The sequence below is a fragment of the Gossypium raimondii genome, chromosome 10, assembly GCF_025698545.1.
Source record: "Gossypium raimondii isolate GPD5lz chromosome 10, ASM2569854v1, whole genome shotgun sequence".
In the NCBI taxonomy this organism is placed as follows: domain Eukaryota; kingdom Viridiplantae; phylum Streptophyta; class Magnoliopsida; order Malvales; family Malvaceae; genus Gossypium; species Gossypium raimondii.
This window is the reverse complement of record NC_068574.1, coordinates 9,269,403-9,287,081: the sequence shown is the minus strand read 5'-3', so window position 1 is coordinate 9,287,081 and position 17,679 is coordinate 9,269,403. Positions and strand designations below refer to the sequence as shown.

Genomic DNA, 17,679 nt, shown 5'->3' with positions numbered 1-17,679 from the left:
CAGTCTGCCCCATCTCTGCCGTGATTCCACTGTCAACAGTGGTCGAAGCTACACCCCTAGGGGCTTTTTAGCTCCTCCTTGCCCGGATTTGAAGGCGTTAACAGGTAACCCTCTCCTTTTTTCTCTTATTTACTCTCCCTTTTTACTTAAACGAAATGAGAACAGAGACAAAAAGAAAAATGAAAAAAAATCGAAATCAGAGAACAATTCACCTTTTTCGTTTTAATTTTTTTCGTTTCTATTGATATTCTCCGTCTGTGTAACCCTTTGGGCCGATTGGGCTTGTTTTCTTGTTTTCTTAGCTTTGGGCCGATTGGGCTTTTTAGATAGTGGGTTATGCGGTTATTGTAATTGGGTTTAGTGATTGGGCTGTTTAATTGTTTTTTTTTAATTGGTTTTATTTTACTAATGGGCTGGGCAAAAATGGGCTCTTACACCTCCTTAACATAGACACATGCAAAACATCTTGAATTCGCTCAAGCTCTGGCGACAACTTGAGATCATAAGCTACAAAACCAACCCTCTCAAAAACTTCAGAAGGCCGAATATATCTTGGACTCAACTTATCCTTCTTACCAAATCTCAAAACTTTCTTCCAAGGTTAAACCTTCAAGAATACATTATCGCCAACATGAAACTCGATAACCCTTCGTCTCGTATCCGCATAAGATTTCTGCCTGTCAGACGCTACTTTCAAACGATCACAAATCAACTTCTCCTTCTCTCCAGTCTCACAAATTAAATTCGGTCCGGCAACTCACCTTTAATCTAACTCTGTCTTACACGAAGAAGTTATACACTTCCCTCCATACAATGCTTCAAAAGGTGCCAGAAGAATACTCGCTTGAAAATTGTTATTGTAAATGAACTCTGCCAACGGAAAATATCGCTCCCAACTACCACTGAACTCGATCACACAACTTCGCAACATATCTTCCAAAACTTCTATTACCTTTTTAGACTGACCACCCGTTTGAAGATGATAAGTCGTATTAAAACTAAGCTTCAATCCCAAAGCTTCTTGCAACTCTTCTAAAACCTCGAAGTAAACTGTGGATCTCTATCAGAAATAATCGAAACTGGAACTCCATGAAGATGAACAATCTCAGCAATATCCAACTCTACTTACTTTTGCAAAGAATAGTTAGTACATACAGCTAAGAAATGCGCACTCTTCGAAAATCGATCAACTACAACCTATACAAAATCCTTCTTCAACAGAGCCAAAGGTAAACCCGAAACAAAATCCATAGTGATCATTTCCCACTTAAATTCAGGAGTCGCAATCAGTTGCATAAAACTCGAAGGAAATTCATGTTCAGCCTTCACCTTTTGACAAATCAAACACTGAGTCATAAAATTTGTAACATCATGCTTTAAACCAGACCACCAATAAACTTCTCTAAGATCATGATACATCTGTCCACTACCGTGATGCATAGCGTAAAGGATACTATGCGCCTCGGTAAGAGTTGTTTACCTTAAATCAACATCATGCGGCACACACAACCTACCTCAAAAATTCAAGCTACCACCACCTTCAACATCAAAAGCTCCCCTAATACCTTATTCAACCTATCAAATCCTCTTCAATAACTCCCCATCAAAAGGCTGCTTCTCCTTAATTTACTGTGACAAAGTTGGCATCACTTGAAGTTCAGCTAGAAAACCACCATCACTACCCAAACTTAAACTTGGAAACATAGCTCTCAACTCCACCATCGACTTCCTACTCAAAGCATCAGAAACAACATTCGCCTTGTCAGGATGATGCTCTATCACACAATCATAACCCTTTAATAGTTCAATCCAACGTCTTTGCCTTAAAATCAACTCATTTTGAATGAGGAGGTACTTAAGGCTCTTATTATCTATGTAGATAACATACTTCTCTCTATACAAATAATAACTCCAAATATTTATTGCAAAAACCACAATAGCTCAATCCAAATCATGAGTAGGATAATTGCGCCCATGCGTCTTCAACTATGTCGAAGCATAAGCCACAATTTTTCTCTCTTGCATCAACACATAACTAAGACTCGAATACAAAGCATCACTAAAAACCGCGAAATCTTTTCCAGGTTCCAGTTGAATCAACATTAGGGTTTTAGTCAAAATTGCCTTAAGCTTATAAAACTCTTTTGTCTAGCATCAGTTCATTCAAACACCATATCTTTCTGAAGTAGTTTCATTAAAGGTGCGAAAATAAGAGAAAACCCTTCAACGAACCTACGACAATAACCAGCTAAACCCAAGAAACTCTTAACTTCAGTAACACTCCTAGACAGCTTCCTTCCAAAATTGCCTCAATATTCTTAGAATCCCTTCTACCAATACAACATGACCTAAGAACGCCACTTCCCTAAACCAAAATTAAAACTTACTCAACTTCGCATGCAACTGCTTATAGCTTAGAATCTACAAGATAACCCTTAAGTGCTCATTGTAATCCTCCTTAGAACAAGTATACACCAAGATATCATCTACGAAGACAACCACAAATTGATCCAAATACGAATGAAACACATAATTCATCAAATCCATGAACGTAATAGGAGAATTAGTTAATCCAAACGGCATCACCAAGAACTCTTCATGCCCATACCGAGCCCTAAAAGCAATTTTCAACACACTAAACTCCTTCACCTCTAACTGATAATACCCATATCTAAGATCAATCTTTGAAAACATCGTTGTACCTTAGAATTGATCAAACAAACCATCAATTCGAGGCAAATGATATTTATTCTTAATTGTCAACTTGTTCAACTGCCTATAATCAATACATATCCACATCATACCATCCTTCTTCTTCACAAATAAAATTGGTGCACCCCACGGAGATACACTCAGTCGAATAAACCCTCTATCAAGCAACTCTTGCAACTGAATCTTTAATTCATTGAATGAGGAAAATCAAACTTTTGAAGAAAACCCAAGAAAACCTAATAACTTGACAATGGTGAAATCAATGGAGTTTTGGGTGTTTTTAAAGAAATTCAATGGATGTTTAAGGCTTGGGTGTTGAGAGAAATTAAAAGCTTGTAGTTTGAAAATCAAAAATCAATTGAGAGATCAAGAGAATGACAAGGGACGGCAAAGCTTTGTGTTGGGGAAAAACCTATCATGAAATCACATTGGTGGGGGAAGAAATAGGCTAAAATTTTGAAATCTAGGCTTATTGCCTCTTAAAAAGCTCACAATTTTGACTTTATTTCAATTCAGTCATTTTTCTAAAATTAAGGGTTTCTAAATCACTTTTTCAAATATTGATTTAACAGGTAAGATGCCATAGTCGAATATAATTTCAGTTTACCATGCTACAAAATTTCGAGCACCCTAGAGCTAGAATTCCTAAAATACCCCTAAAACTCTTAGGCCCTATTTTGGGAAGTTACAACATCGGTCCATTTAGATCCATATGAAGCAACTTTAGTGGGGCAATGGATTAGACCAATTGTAACTGCTTGTGAGACTCTCTATGTTGTTCTCTACTAAGATTACCTACATAGACCTTAGTCACTACTCCCCTTAACGTATACATATTATTTCCATGGTTTTTAAAACATTATACATCAATTTACAACCTCATTTAAACTTCAAATAGAAGGCATAAACATTTTCAAGTCAAATAATGAAATAAATCTTAATTAATAACATCAAAATGACTTGAATTTAAACTCAAATTTTACAAATACCATATTCAAATTAAGTCTTTATGTACAAGACAAAGTCTTTATGTACAAGACAAAGTCCATATACAAGAACAAATAATATAAATACATTACAATCTCAATGAAGGGTGATCTAAAGCTCCCAAGTTGAAAGCTCTACTTCTCAATGAATCCATTACCTACATGTTTAAAACAACTAGCGCATGAGCTTAAAAAGCTCAATATTTACTCAAAGATAACCCTACTTATCACATCCCATTATTAATATCTAGCTACTTGGTAGGAAATATCAAAGTTCACGTATAACATACATATCATTTCTAGCATATTCAAATTTGATTGTTGAATTATAGGCTCAACTTACATATTATTGGTTATTGGCCATGTAACGACCTGAATTCCAGTGGTATTGGAAAATATGGTTTTGGAACCTCATTTTTATAAATCGAGTCTGTAAATATAAAATAAAAATAATTAAAAATTTAATATGAAAATATAATAAATATTGGTTAAGTAATAAAGCCAAAAAGTATTTAATTAAAGGTCGGGACTAAATTGTAAAATTTTAATCGCTATAAAGTTTTAATTAAAAATAGCTTGGGGCCTAGATAGAAATTATCCAAATGACTAAAATGGTTAGTTAACCATTATTTAACATGGCTTGGTGGATGATGATGATTTCCATTAAGTTAATATTGTAATTAATATATATAATTATCTTAATTAAGTAAATCAAACATGATTAGTTAATTAATTAAAACTTAATGAAGGTATATATAGCCAAGTTAGTGGATGAAAGATGAAACTTCATATTCTCCACTAGCCACCATTTGAAAAAAAGGAGAAAACTCCATTTTTATGAGTTACATTCAACCATCAATTTATTTAAGGTAACTATTCCTTTTCATGTACCAATTTGTTAATTTTTAAAATTTTAGTTTTCATTGTTGAGAAATTAATGAATTAGACTTAAAATTGATAGAAATTAAGCTTAGATCATGATAAAGACTAAAGTGTAAAGCTAAATCACTTGATATTTAAGTTTGTGAAATTAGGAACTAAATTGAATAAATTGAAAATCTTTCATGAAATTTTGCTATGGATACAAATTATAGGGTCCCTAATGAAATAATGTGAAAACGGATTCTGAACTGATGCTAAATATTGAAAGACATGCATATCCTAAGTATAAGGACTAAATTGAATAAAATGAAAAATATGATTGGCTTTGTATTTTAATGTGAATTAGATGAAATTCGATATTATTTATTTTTTGAATTATCATACGTTGCTAAAGATGACGTCGGATCGTCAAGAGGAAAAGGAAAAGCGAGAGCATCGATGAGTGACGCGAGGATTTGATTTGTACTTTTATAATTTGAGATCAATTTATTTACTTTCGTATTCATGTTAATTGCATGATCGAGTGTCGAGGTAAGTACATAATTTTTGTATGAATTGAGTTGTCATGATTGATATTGAAACTAGATATACTGGATTGAATTAAATAAAATAAAAAAGCAGCATGATTTAATTTATATATGATATATGACATGTGATATGAAAATAGATTGAAACATGTTATATGATATGAGAAAATTGTGAATTGATGATGAATTGAGAATGACGATATGTGAATTTTATAATGTAACTGAAACATTGGTTACCCTATTAGTTGTTTGGACAGGGTCAAACATGGTTGGCATGTCATAGGGTCAGGTAAAATGATTAGAAACCATCTTTATCGGCAAACCAGGTTGGTAGAATGTACATACGTTAATATTCATCAGTTTCAAACAACCTAGGATGATAGAATAATCAGATTGTGAAAACCATCATTTTTGGTCAATCCAAGGTGGTAGTATGTACATGTTCCAGTAGTCATCGTTGCTAGGCAACCCAAGATGACAAAGTATTAAATTCATGTATCTGTTTTAAGACTATGTCTAGTTAATAGGGTTATAACAGTATGAATTGGTAGTATGATAAATAAGATGAATGTGATTGAATTAGTATGATTGTATTTATGTGATATATGGAAAATGATAGCATGTGAAAAACCATGCAAACCAGTTTAAACAAGTCCTGTGGGTCAATTCAAATTTGAACAAGTCAATAGACTCGAGAAAAAGAATCAAATCGTAAAATAATTTTCGAATAGCCTTGAATGAAAATGAGTTTGAATTTCAACAAGGTACATGAATGTAAATGTTAAAATTGAACGTTGATAATGATAATGTAGAAAGATCGCAAAGAAAAAGAAAGAAAAATAGAACACATATATTTTACGTGAAAACCCTTTCGTGGAAAAGACCACGGGTAGAGAAGAAGAAAATTCACTAATGTCGAATTCGAATGATACAAGAGGAGTATAGACTACGTCTATTTATAGGTTTGAAAAACCTTATTCTAATCAACATCTAATAAAAGTAATGCAGCAAGGTTGAAAATTCTTATTCAAATCAATATCAAATAAATGAAGTAAACTTCTATACAGATTCCACTTGTACAGCTTGTATCGTACCGCCATCCCAGATCCTCTTATCTTGCCATTGTATTTTTTTAAGCAAGAACTTTGGTCATACAAATCTAATAGTATATGTATGAAATTGAAATAGATATGTTTGCATCTTTGTTAATAGAAAGGATGACATAAAATATTAGTTTGATCATCAAAGGAAATGGTGTAAGAGAACAACATTTAATCATTGAATATGTAATTTGATATGTTTGATTTATAGCATATACAAATCAAATTCTTTTAGTGAGTATGCTATTTTGTGACTTGAATCATGAAAGTACGACTGAGCTTTATCGCTCAGTGTATGGTTTATTTATTCTATGCGAAGGTTTAGCTAGATCTCGAAGTCCAAAAAGGTGATTTAGCATCCAGCATGTAATCCTCAACTCAAAAATGTTTGTATAAACCCTTTTCGTTTTGATATATGGCAAGTACAAAGGTTTTGAGTCGTTTTGTATTTTAAATGGCTAAGCCAAAAGTTCGAATAGTTATGTTAATTTGAATTATGTATATAATGTTGGTCAATGTGGATGAACTTGGCATATTAGTTGAATGGCAGTGATTTAGAAATGGAACGTATGTTGAATTGCCAATTGGATGTTTTGAACAGAAATATTATTGAATAGAAATGGCATTCTCCACAAAAAAAACATACTGTATGGGCACGTGAAAGTGGTTTTATGCTAATCTCTAGAGCTACAACTATCTGATTGTACCCCGAGTATCCATTCTAAACAATAATACTCACATCCCGCAAGCCTATCCAACACCTGATCAATAAATGACAGCGAAAAATGGCCCTTCTAAGTCACTTTCTTTAGTTTCCTGTAATCCACACAAATTTTCCAGCCTGTAACTATCCTTGTTGGAATCAACTCATTATTCTCATTCTCTACAACTATGATTAACCAATTCTTCGGTACACATTAAACCGGAATGACCGACGAGCTATCAGATATTCGGCAAATAATCATTGCATTTAACCATTTGATGATTTCCTTCTTAACTATATCTTTCATATTCGGGTTTAGTCTTATTTTATCATCAATAAATGCATTTTCACCATCTTCTAGTAAGATTTGATGCATACACAAAGACAAGCTGATACCTCGAATGTCAGCGTAATCCGTCGAATTGCCTTCTTGAACTTCTTCAACACATCAATCAACTTTTCTTCTTTTTTTTTAGTTAACTGAGCTGAAATAGTAATAGGAAAAGCTAGGGAATGACTCAAATAAGCATATTTCAAATGGGAAGGAACTACCTTTAACTCCAATTTAAGTGGTTCCTCGATCAACGTCTTTGGTTGTGTGTACTCAGAAGATGCTAACTCCAATTATTCGAATCAAGATTGTGAAATGAATCCCTTCGAATTGGCCTCTAACAAAGCCAAACATTCATCATCTTTATCGTCATTAATTAGGTTGGATACTAAAATACGTTCCAATGGATCATCTACAAAGTTAAGCTCCCATTCTGTAGAAACTAGTGTTTCTGTCTCAGACATAGTGAAATATTCTTCAATTGCATCTAGAAATCTCATGGCCTTGAATACGTTGAAGGTCACTTGATTATCTTAAACTCATATGGTGAGTTCACCATTCTACACATCAATCAATGTTTTACCAATTGCTAAGAAATGTCTCTCTAGAATGATTGGAAATTCTTTATCTGCTTCAAAATCCAAAACGATAAAATCAACTAGAAATATAAATTTATCCACACGTACCAATATGTCTTCGATCCTTCCTTTAGGATGTGCTAACGATCTATCTGTCAATTGGATTCTAACAATAGTCGGTCTGGCCTCACCAATACCCAATCGCCTGAACATAGACATAAGCATCAAGTTGATACTCGCTCTCAAATCGCACAAACCCATTCTACAATAGAAGTTACTAATGTTGCATAATATGGTGAAACTCCCCAAATCCATCATCTTAGGAGGAAACTTGTTTTGTAAAAATGACTTACACTCTTTAATTAGGGCAACAATTCTGAATTCCCCCAATGTTTTTTTCTTAGAAAGAAATTTATTCATAAATTTCACATAGTTGCGCATTTGCTCAAGGGCTTCCAAAACTGGAATGTTCATATGCAACTGTTTCAACACAACCAAAATTTTCTTAAATTGAGTATCTTTTTGTTCTTCTAGAACTGTTGAGGATATGGAGGATGTGGAATTTTCAATTTGTCTGGACCAATTTGTTACGATACAACTGCAACCTTGGTATTCAGTGTTGATTTCTCAGGACTACTTTGTTGTGATAATGTTTCATCAAAGGTCGCAGGAACAGACTTTTGTAATACGGGGATTTCATCATTGAGTTAATTTTTTTCCTTATTCTAAACAATAGAGGGTTCATTTTCAGCTTTAGAATCATTGGACTCCAACGTCCTCCCATTCCTCAAGGTAACGGCTTTGTAATGTTCTTTACCCGCATTTCTTGAATTTTTTGTGTCACTTGGTAAAGCACCTTGGGGTCTACTTATCAGCTCATTGGCTAGCTATCCTACTTGATTTTCCAAATTCTTCAACATTATTTCCTAGCTTTGGATCAGTGCATCATTTTCACCATGTATGCCTTTAGCAAATTCTTAAGATTTCTCGAATGTTTAATTGGTGGAAGTTTCAAAACTTGTTCAGAGTATCCCAGCTGATAATTTGGTCTTGTTGGCATATGAGGTTATGCAGACCAGTCCTTTAATTTCCCTATGAAAAATTTGGATGATTCCTCCATGAAGGATTGTAAAATTTAACTACGAACTACTCTAATTATGATTTCCCATGTAATAGATTGACTCTGGTTTTGACAGGCAATTCTCTAAAACATGGTCGTCTCCACAATATACACAAGAGATATTCTCAAACTGGTCCGGCTACTGACCTGTCAAGTTACCATTGGACCTATTTACAATTATGTTCTTAAGCATAGCAGACATAAAAGATACTTGGGCCGCCAAAGAAGTAAATACATCAACTTCATGTACTCCTGCCACCCCTCTTCCTATGGCTACTCAAGAAGTTGGCCACAGATAATTTTTATTCAAAATCTTTTCAAGAATTTTATACACTTCATTGTACAATTTAGAAAGAAGAGCTCCATTAGTTAAAGTATCAGACCCTAAAAATAAGGTTAATAGAATCGAGTAATTAAGTTACAGGCTCGAGAAAGAGGTATTAGAATTAGAGTAGTAGAAATTAAAATAGAATAGAATAATTAATTAAATAAAATAATAATAAATAATCAAGTTCATAAATATATATTAGTAAGGATTAAATTGAAATAGATTTTAAATTAGAGGTCAAATGTGAAAATAAAGAGTTTTAATTGAAAAGGGAGTTAATTTAAAAAGAGGAAGAATGGGAAAGGTCCTTAGTTGAAATAAACCAAATTTTGAAATTTGGTTGGCTATATAAGAACACCCACCATCCTTTCCTTACACTCTTTTATTCATTTGAAATTTTTGTTAGATCCAAATTAGGAGTTTTCTCTCAAAATTCTCTCAACTATTCTGACTTTCCAAGCATCCAAACACATTTTTCTTCTTCAATTTCAAGAGAAACTCATCCTTTCTCCTTCAATATTCTATTATTTCCTAACACATTTTTTCTTAAATTAATCCAAATCTCATGAAGTTATTCAAATCAAAGGTAATAATCTGATTTCTCATAGTTTAAATAGATAGTAGGTGGTTTTAATTCAAGTTTTATAAATCTCGTCAAGAATTCATAGGATCTATGGATTCAATTTTTTTTGCTGAAAATTGTAGATCTCGTAAAACCGAGCTAAGTGACTATTTTAAAATAAATTTCTACTCATTTTAATGTAATTAAGAGTTTATGATCTTGATTTAACAAATATTTATTAACTTTGAATGGATCGAATGATTTTTCTTCTATTTGATTGAAAACAAACGTGATTTTTTGAAAAACAAATATTTGTGAAATTGTGTGAAATTAGAGGTATAAATCTACAATTCAACATTAAATATGATGTTAGGATGTAAGAAATAAGGATTAAATCAAGTAAGAGTGAAGTAATTAACATATTAGTGTTTTACGATGAGCTAATTAGGGGGTGAGAGTGGCGAACTGTAGGATATTAGGAAAGATATTTTGGCCTTAGAATGTTTATAATCTATATATTGTGTGTTGAATTGCAAAGCCTCAGATCGTGAAGGATCATCCTCGAGCAAGGAAAAAAGAAAGCAGAAGGTGACTTAGGTTCGACAACAAGTAGCAAACTAGCAGATGAATGGTCTTATATACTACATTTAAGCACCAATTTGCAAGCTAAGGGGAGCCTAAGTAATATGTGCGAAACTTATAAAAATGTGTTAACCGTGTTATACTACATGTGTAAAACCTGTTATACAACATGTGTGAACCCTGTTATGATATATGTAAAACATGTTATATCATGTTTGAGCCCTTAACCATGTGCGAACCTACACCATGTGTGAACCTATATATTATGCGAACCTATATATGTTGTGCGAACCCATGATATATGCGAACCCATGTTACATACGAACCTATAAGGTTATGCAAACTATGCTATCTGCGAACTGTGATATTGCGAGCTTTGCTAAATTATGAACCCTTTTATATTGTGTACTGTAAATGTGTTAAAAATTATATGTTGGCATTGTGAACACTTGAAACCGTTGGATATCATTGGCATATCATAGAATTGTGAGTACTCACCTTTTAATGTGTGTTAGGGCATTGTGTCCCAAATATAGTGTTGGAGAGATAAAGAAATATAGAGCTTAGCTCCATTTACTGAAGACAGCATGGTGTGTCTAGAGAGTGTGAGCACTCATGCTACACTTCTTGGAGACTATACAGGACTCTTTGAGTCATTTGGTGTGTTTGGAGATTCGTTTATCCAATGCATATAATTTATGAATATGTTTCACAGTCACAATTTGCCATTATACCAATATCATGTGTTATGTGTTATGTCATATTATCAGGTGAGTTGTTATGTCATATTATCATGCGAGTTGTTTTACCTGTATAGCATGCTTACTATTAGACTGATTGATGTGTTTATTTTTAGTATGTTTGAGCACCCACTAAGCTTTAATAAGCTCACACTCCTTACCTAAAATTTATAGATAAGTAGCTTGCGGGATAAGTGGTGAAGTGAACTATCCAAGTGATCCATTGCAAGGCAAAATCCTCTGAGTATGTGATGTGTTTCTAAACCCCTAAAAAGGAAGGTAATGTAGGACTATTCCAAGGGATTAGACCTAGATTTAGATTTTAAATGAATTTTGATGGATTGCAATTGGACATTACGGACTGTTAATTTTGGATATGTAGATCTTTTATAATTGCTTGATTCAATAATTGAATGTTCGGACTATAATGCATGATGATTGTGTGATAAATTGATGAACTAACGAGCAACTATAGCCTAAGGAATTAGTCGAATAAAAAGGTACATCCTTAAATCTTAAACTGTTTTGAATCAATGTAATGACTTAGTATGTATGAGAAATAGGTTGTGCTATACTACATTAATGTCTACGATCTATCTAATTGATGTAAGATTGGGTAAAAAAAACATGTTAAGGCTCACAATAGTAAGGACTTCGCCAATTGTAAAAGTGATGTTATATATAATAACAAATATGTTGTGTAGTAAAATGAATTATGCTAGGGTAGAGTTCACCAATAAGGGGTTCGCCAACAATAAGATATCGTAGGGTAAGTTGTGTAATAGTGGTTAGCAAGGCAAGTTGTGAACTAAGTGTTCGCATAATAGGTCGCGAGTTGAGTGTTCGCTAGGTCGCCTGCAAGCTGCTAGGGTTTCCAGTTGGGTTTGTTACGAGGTGGGGTTCGTAGGTTCTGGGTGATTGATTTTCTTGAGTTGTTTTTTTTTATGATGTTTTGGTTTAGAAAAGCATGTGAAGGATTTTAAATACCTAATAATTCAATATATGTGAGGTGCAATTGGTTGGATGGTGTGTTTCATGGTGGTTTAACGGGGAGTCACTTTGATGGCTAATGTGATGTTAGATATTTGGGTCAGACCGTCCTGGTCGAGTTTGGGGCACCACATGAAGCATCTACCACCATTCTCGTATGAGCATTAAGACCATTGTAGAAAGTCTCCAACTAAATGCAATGTGGAATACCATGGTGAGGGCACTTTCGCAATAATTCCTTGAACCGCTCTCATGCATCATATAATGGTTCGTCATCAAGTTGTTGGAATGTGGTGATTTCATTTTGATGTTTGGCGTTCTTGCTAGGAGGAAAATATTTCATCAAGAATCGTTCAGCCTATTCTTGCTATGTAGTTACCGAATCAAGCGGTAATGGATTCAACCATACTCATACTCTATCTCTCAAAGAGTATGGAAATAATTTCAATCTCAAGTTGTCCTCGATCACTCTGACCAATTTGAATGAGTCACTTACCTCCATGAATAAGCGTAGATGAAGATACAGATATGTAGTAGGTGTCCCGCTAAATTTTCCCACCGTTTGAAGCATTTGGAACATGATTGGCATCAATTAGAATTGAAGTGTCTAAATTTCGGGTCTCAAATACCCGAAGGTTGATCTCTGTCATCAGCAACAATGACCGGATTTTGAACATTATTAGCAGTTCCTCTTTGATCTTGTGGTGTAGTATTCATCTCTGCAGCTTGTCTCTGATTTGCTTATTCTCTTCTTCTTCTTCTTCTTCTTCTAAAAGTATGTTCAATTTCATGATCAATAGGAAGTAAATCAATAATTTTGTCCACATTCATAAACTAATAACACCTAGAAAATCACAAAAATTACTAAAGTGAAAACAAAATAAAATTAAACCAAATTGCAAAATAATTAATTTCACAAATAATGACTAAAATAATCCCCAACAACAGCGCCAAAAACTTGTCACGAGATTAATAAACATGTGCAAGTGTACACAGTCATCAACAAGTAATAAACTAGTGAGTATTAGAGTTATCATATCCACAGGGATTGGTTTAAAACAATAATTGTAAAATTAACTAATAATCAATTTGGTAAGTAATGGAAATATGAGTGAATTGAGTTAACTAAGTACTTAAATTAAATTTAACAAAGTATGTAAACAAATTAAAGCAATAACAGAAAATGTAACAGCAGTGAAAATAGTGACACAAGTTTCAATAACAATGACGTGAAAGGCTAGAGCAATTATTTCCCCTAACATGCAATCATCGAAAGCAATATTGTAGAATGTTGCAGTTATGTTGCGGCAATATGGTAGTTTACTAATCTGGAATCCACTGGCTGTAGGCTTCTCTTGAAGTCACTACGTTAAATTGTTTAATCTCCTTAACATATGCCTATGCCAAGTTAACCTCAAGATCATATTTTCAAGCATTGTTCCTAAAGATTATTCAAGGTAACAATATATTTCTATACCATTACAAATTTAATTACTAGAAGGATTAAACATGCACCTTTCAAGTTGTATGTCTATTAATTACCATCTTCTCGATGTAATAATTAACTCAATTGCTTACTAATATTAGTTATGCTTTAGCAAGTGTTAAACATGAAAACCACTCAAATAAATAAACAGTCAATTGCACAAAACATTATTAGCAAAGCATCAATAATTTTATGCTAAAGATCCATAAATATTCTAGCATAACAAATTTAAGTCATAATCATAAAGTGAAAACCAATAAACAAGTTGCAGCTATGATTTAAAAACAATAGAGAAAGAAAGGATGATTAGTCGACTGTAAGTGGTTCTCTGCTGCTAGCTCATGTTTGCTTCCTCAAAAACTCTATGTCATTCTCAGCCTCAATGCTCTCACTCTTGTGTTTTGGTTTTACTGCTCTCAAATTCCCTGTGTTGTGTGTTTTGTGTTGTGTCTTGTTCACAACTTCTTGCCTCTAATTATACTATTGAGCTCCTTTGACTTTCTCTTCTTTGTTTTCTATTTTTGGGCGTCGATTCCTTGAATTTCTCCATGCTAGTAAGTGGTTTCCTTAATTTCCTCTAGGCTAGTTGGTAGTTCCCTTAATTTTTACTTCCCGCAATCTAATGGTAGACTAAGTTCTCTGTGTTGGAGATTGACTAATCATGCCTCAGCTTGCATGCCTGCAAACTGTCAAAGTGTGAGATGGAAACTACGACGTGCGTTCTCCAAGCATGCAAGTTGTGGATTGCGAGCTCCATGTAGGCGAGCTGGTGAAGTGCGAGCTATGCATGCGAGCTGAGAACACGAGCTGTGAATAGATAGCTTGCGAACTGAGATGCTCAAACTGAAAGTTGCAAACTAGTGAAGTGCGAGCTATCTCCAAGCAATGCATGCGAGCTGGTGAAGTGCGAGCTAGGCATGCGAGCTTAGGATTGTGGACTATATGCTCCATGCTGCGAGCTCCCTGCCAACAAACGTTGCTTGTGAGCTGTAAAATATGCGAGCTGAGCTCTCATTAGCAAAGTGATAATACCGAGTTGTCCATGAGCAATGTATGCAAGTTGCAGTTAATTTTTTTATGCGTGTTGACTTCATTTTCTCTGTTGTCCTTTTCTTTTATTTTTCCCAATAGCTAGCTTGTTCCCATCGATCTTGAGGCTTGCGGCATTGCTGTGGCATTGCTGTGGCATTAAGTGGACTTCAATAGCTACCTTCAAAGATAAATTTGCATATTTTAGCATGAAAAATTGACCAAACATGTAATATTCAAGTAAAACCTTTCAATATCAAATTTTCAACATAAATATACAAAAATAGCTACTAAATAGTTATTAGTCCCTCTTAACTCGCTCGAAATATAAGCTCAAAAGTACTTAATTAACACTATATATTAGCGTTATTATATACACATCCACAGATTTATCGTAACCATTGAAAATTTCCCATAAAGCCGATCTTGGCACTCGTTTGCTAGTGTTATCCACAAAAACAACAAAATAACATTGTTGATCCAGTGAAACTGATACTCTATCTCCCATTTTTAACCTTCTAATACCTTCCTCCCTTGAGTTAGTTTAATCTTAGGGTAGTGGTTGAGCACTGATCTATTTTAGGCAGTAGTTTATATAAAAAAAATTAGATGTTTTAATGTTTCAAAATTTGATCTTATGTAACCAAGTGGGAGATTGTTAGAATATGAACTTGTGTATAATAAGAACAATTAGACATTAGGTAAGCCCAAATTAAAAAGGTATAATGATACATTTAGCCCGCAATGTTTACATATTTTGTCAATTTGGCTCTAATTCTTTTTTTTTTTAATTAAATTTGGCCATTAATCTTTCAAAAAATGTCAAATCGCTTTTTTAAAGGAAATGTTGGTTAAAACATCAATTTTTTTAACAATGTTAGAATGGCAATCCACAAGTATTTCTTGCTTACATGGCACTATTTGTCATATATGCCACGTCGAGAAATAATTTAACGTTTATAAAATTATTTAAAAATTTAAAACTCAAAATTATATATAAAGTTCATACAAATTCAAAAAAAAAATTAGCATGAAGTACACAATAATTGCCAAGCAAGTTGTCATGTCTAACATTTTAGGATTTTAGTTAGTATTCCTATTAAAAACAACAATTTTCCTCTCCTACATTAACCAGTGGTTGAGGGTTCGATCCTCATCCTGGGTATGGAGCAACTTTGAAACTCATGGCCAGCGTCTACCTCCTTAATGGGCCTATAGAACGCATAGGATTAATCATTGGGCTTGCTTCAATGGATACCTTAGAAAACCAAAAAAACAATAATTTGACTCTTTTTGAAATACTGACGGTCAAATTCGCTTATTTTTAAAAGGTTAAAGACCAAGTTTAACTAAAATATGAAAGAATAATGGTCAATTTAACAAAAGATATAAACGTTAAGGATTAAATTTATTTTTATGTCAATTAAAGTTTATTCAATACAGTAAGGCTGTTGATATTTAATTATCTAATAAATTATAACTAAACATGTGTAAATAATCTAATAATTAATTTCTAATTTATGACAAGATAGTTAGAAATTATGAAAAGGTGTGAAAGTTATACATTTAAATTATGGTTCCTGTTTGCATACAACATATCCAATCTTCAAACAAAAAAAAAGGTCTCCACTAAACTCTAAACTTATGTGGCAATTCGAAATATAAAAACTATAAGAGTCGAGAAATTTGAGATACCTATATAACCTTGCGTACGTAGTGTATTATTCATAATGACTCGATAGAATAAAGTTTTATTGCAGTTTTTAACATAAATATTTGGGCTTGTATTAAATGTGATTAGGTATTGACTAACATCCAATCAAGAGATGGAGTTAAAATTTGTACTCATGCGGACGATCATTTTTGGTAGTTTGGAGCTCATCATATTGGTGGTAGGAGTTGCATGCACTTTATGATGGTAGAAGAAAATAGATTTGCAAAATAAACAAAGGAGAGGTGAAGTTGGTGAAGTCATAATGGCCATAGAAATTTGGTAGTCCAAGTCCAACCCCAGAATAATACTCAAAAGGACATTATGATGAACTGCAGTCAAGGTAGAGGTGGTGAGACCCCTCCAACAATCAGAAGATATGTCAGTTATGGAAGGTAATGAAAATAATTTAGAAAAGATATTTTGTTTATGTGTTAGTTGAAGATATGGGCTTATAATATTGCCGACTCATAATTGCAGAAATGCAATATGAAAAGGGGTGGTGAACAATTGCAAATTGTAGTTTGTGCATGTGAAACGACAAAGCAAAACAGAAGAGAGTGGAGAGGTAATATCTTAAAATGGGCAAAGGCATCATCATCAATCAGCCATCATCGACCATAATAAAAACATGGTGAGGGTCCACTCCCACCGTTGGATTTTAATGAAGAAGCCAAAGCTTGACCGTCAGACAAGACTGGACAGCAAAGATCGGGACCCTCTCCGGTTTGACTATCAGACATGAGTTGATTGATTCATTTATTTTATTTGGTTGTTCTTCGTCTCTCTGGGTAACACTGGAACAAACTTTAGTTTTTTGTCATTGAATGTTACCTGAGACCTTGTTGTTGTTATTACGATCTTTTTAATGCAAAAGGGGTGAAGAAGGGTGTCTCAGATAATAAGGAAGAAAGCAGGCATCTCGTGATTCATACAAACACACTCTCTCTCATAGTTGACTCCCACTACTTCCGCCCCTAATTACTCAAATCAAACAATGCTATTCTGTCCTTTTTCTGCTCTCTTGGCTTTTGCATTTGAGAATTATGGTAAATTTTACCCTTTTTTCTTATTTTTACAGCCGCCCAACTCTCTTCTAAAATAACTATGTTACGTTAATATGGGGTGGGCATTACTAATAGTGTCATTTTTCATCTTTTATGGTAAATATATGTTCTGGAATTGCATAGAAATAATTTATAATTTATAGTGATTGTGGATATCCCTTTCAAACCAGAGTATTTTTAAAAATGGATTTATCATCAACTCCATGATCCAGTTAACCAGATATTTGATTTCTTAAGACTTTTCA

General features: G+C 33.6%; 1 non-coding gene across 1 annotated transcript; it reads left to right on the top strand.

Moving 5' to 3' along the window:
• Positions 1 to 12,347: 12,347 nt before the first annotated feature.
• LOC128034162 (small nucleolar RNA R71) lies at positions 12,348 to 12,454 on the top strand. The gene has a single exon (XR_008190294.1). It is a non-coding gene; the product is annotated as a small nucleolar RNA R71 (small nucleolar RNA).
• The last annotated feature ends 5,225 nt before the right edge of the window (positions 12,455 to 17,679 follow it).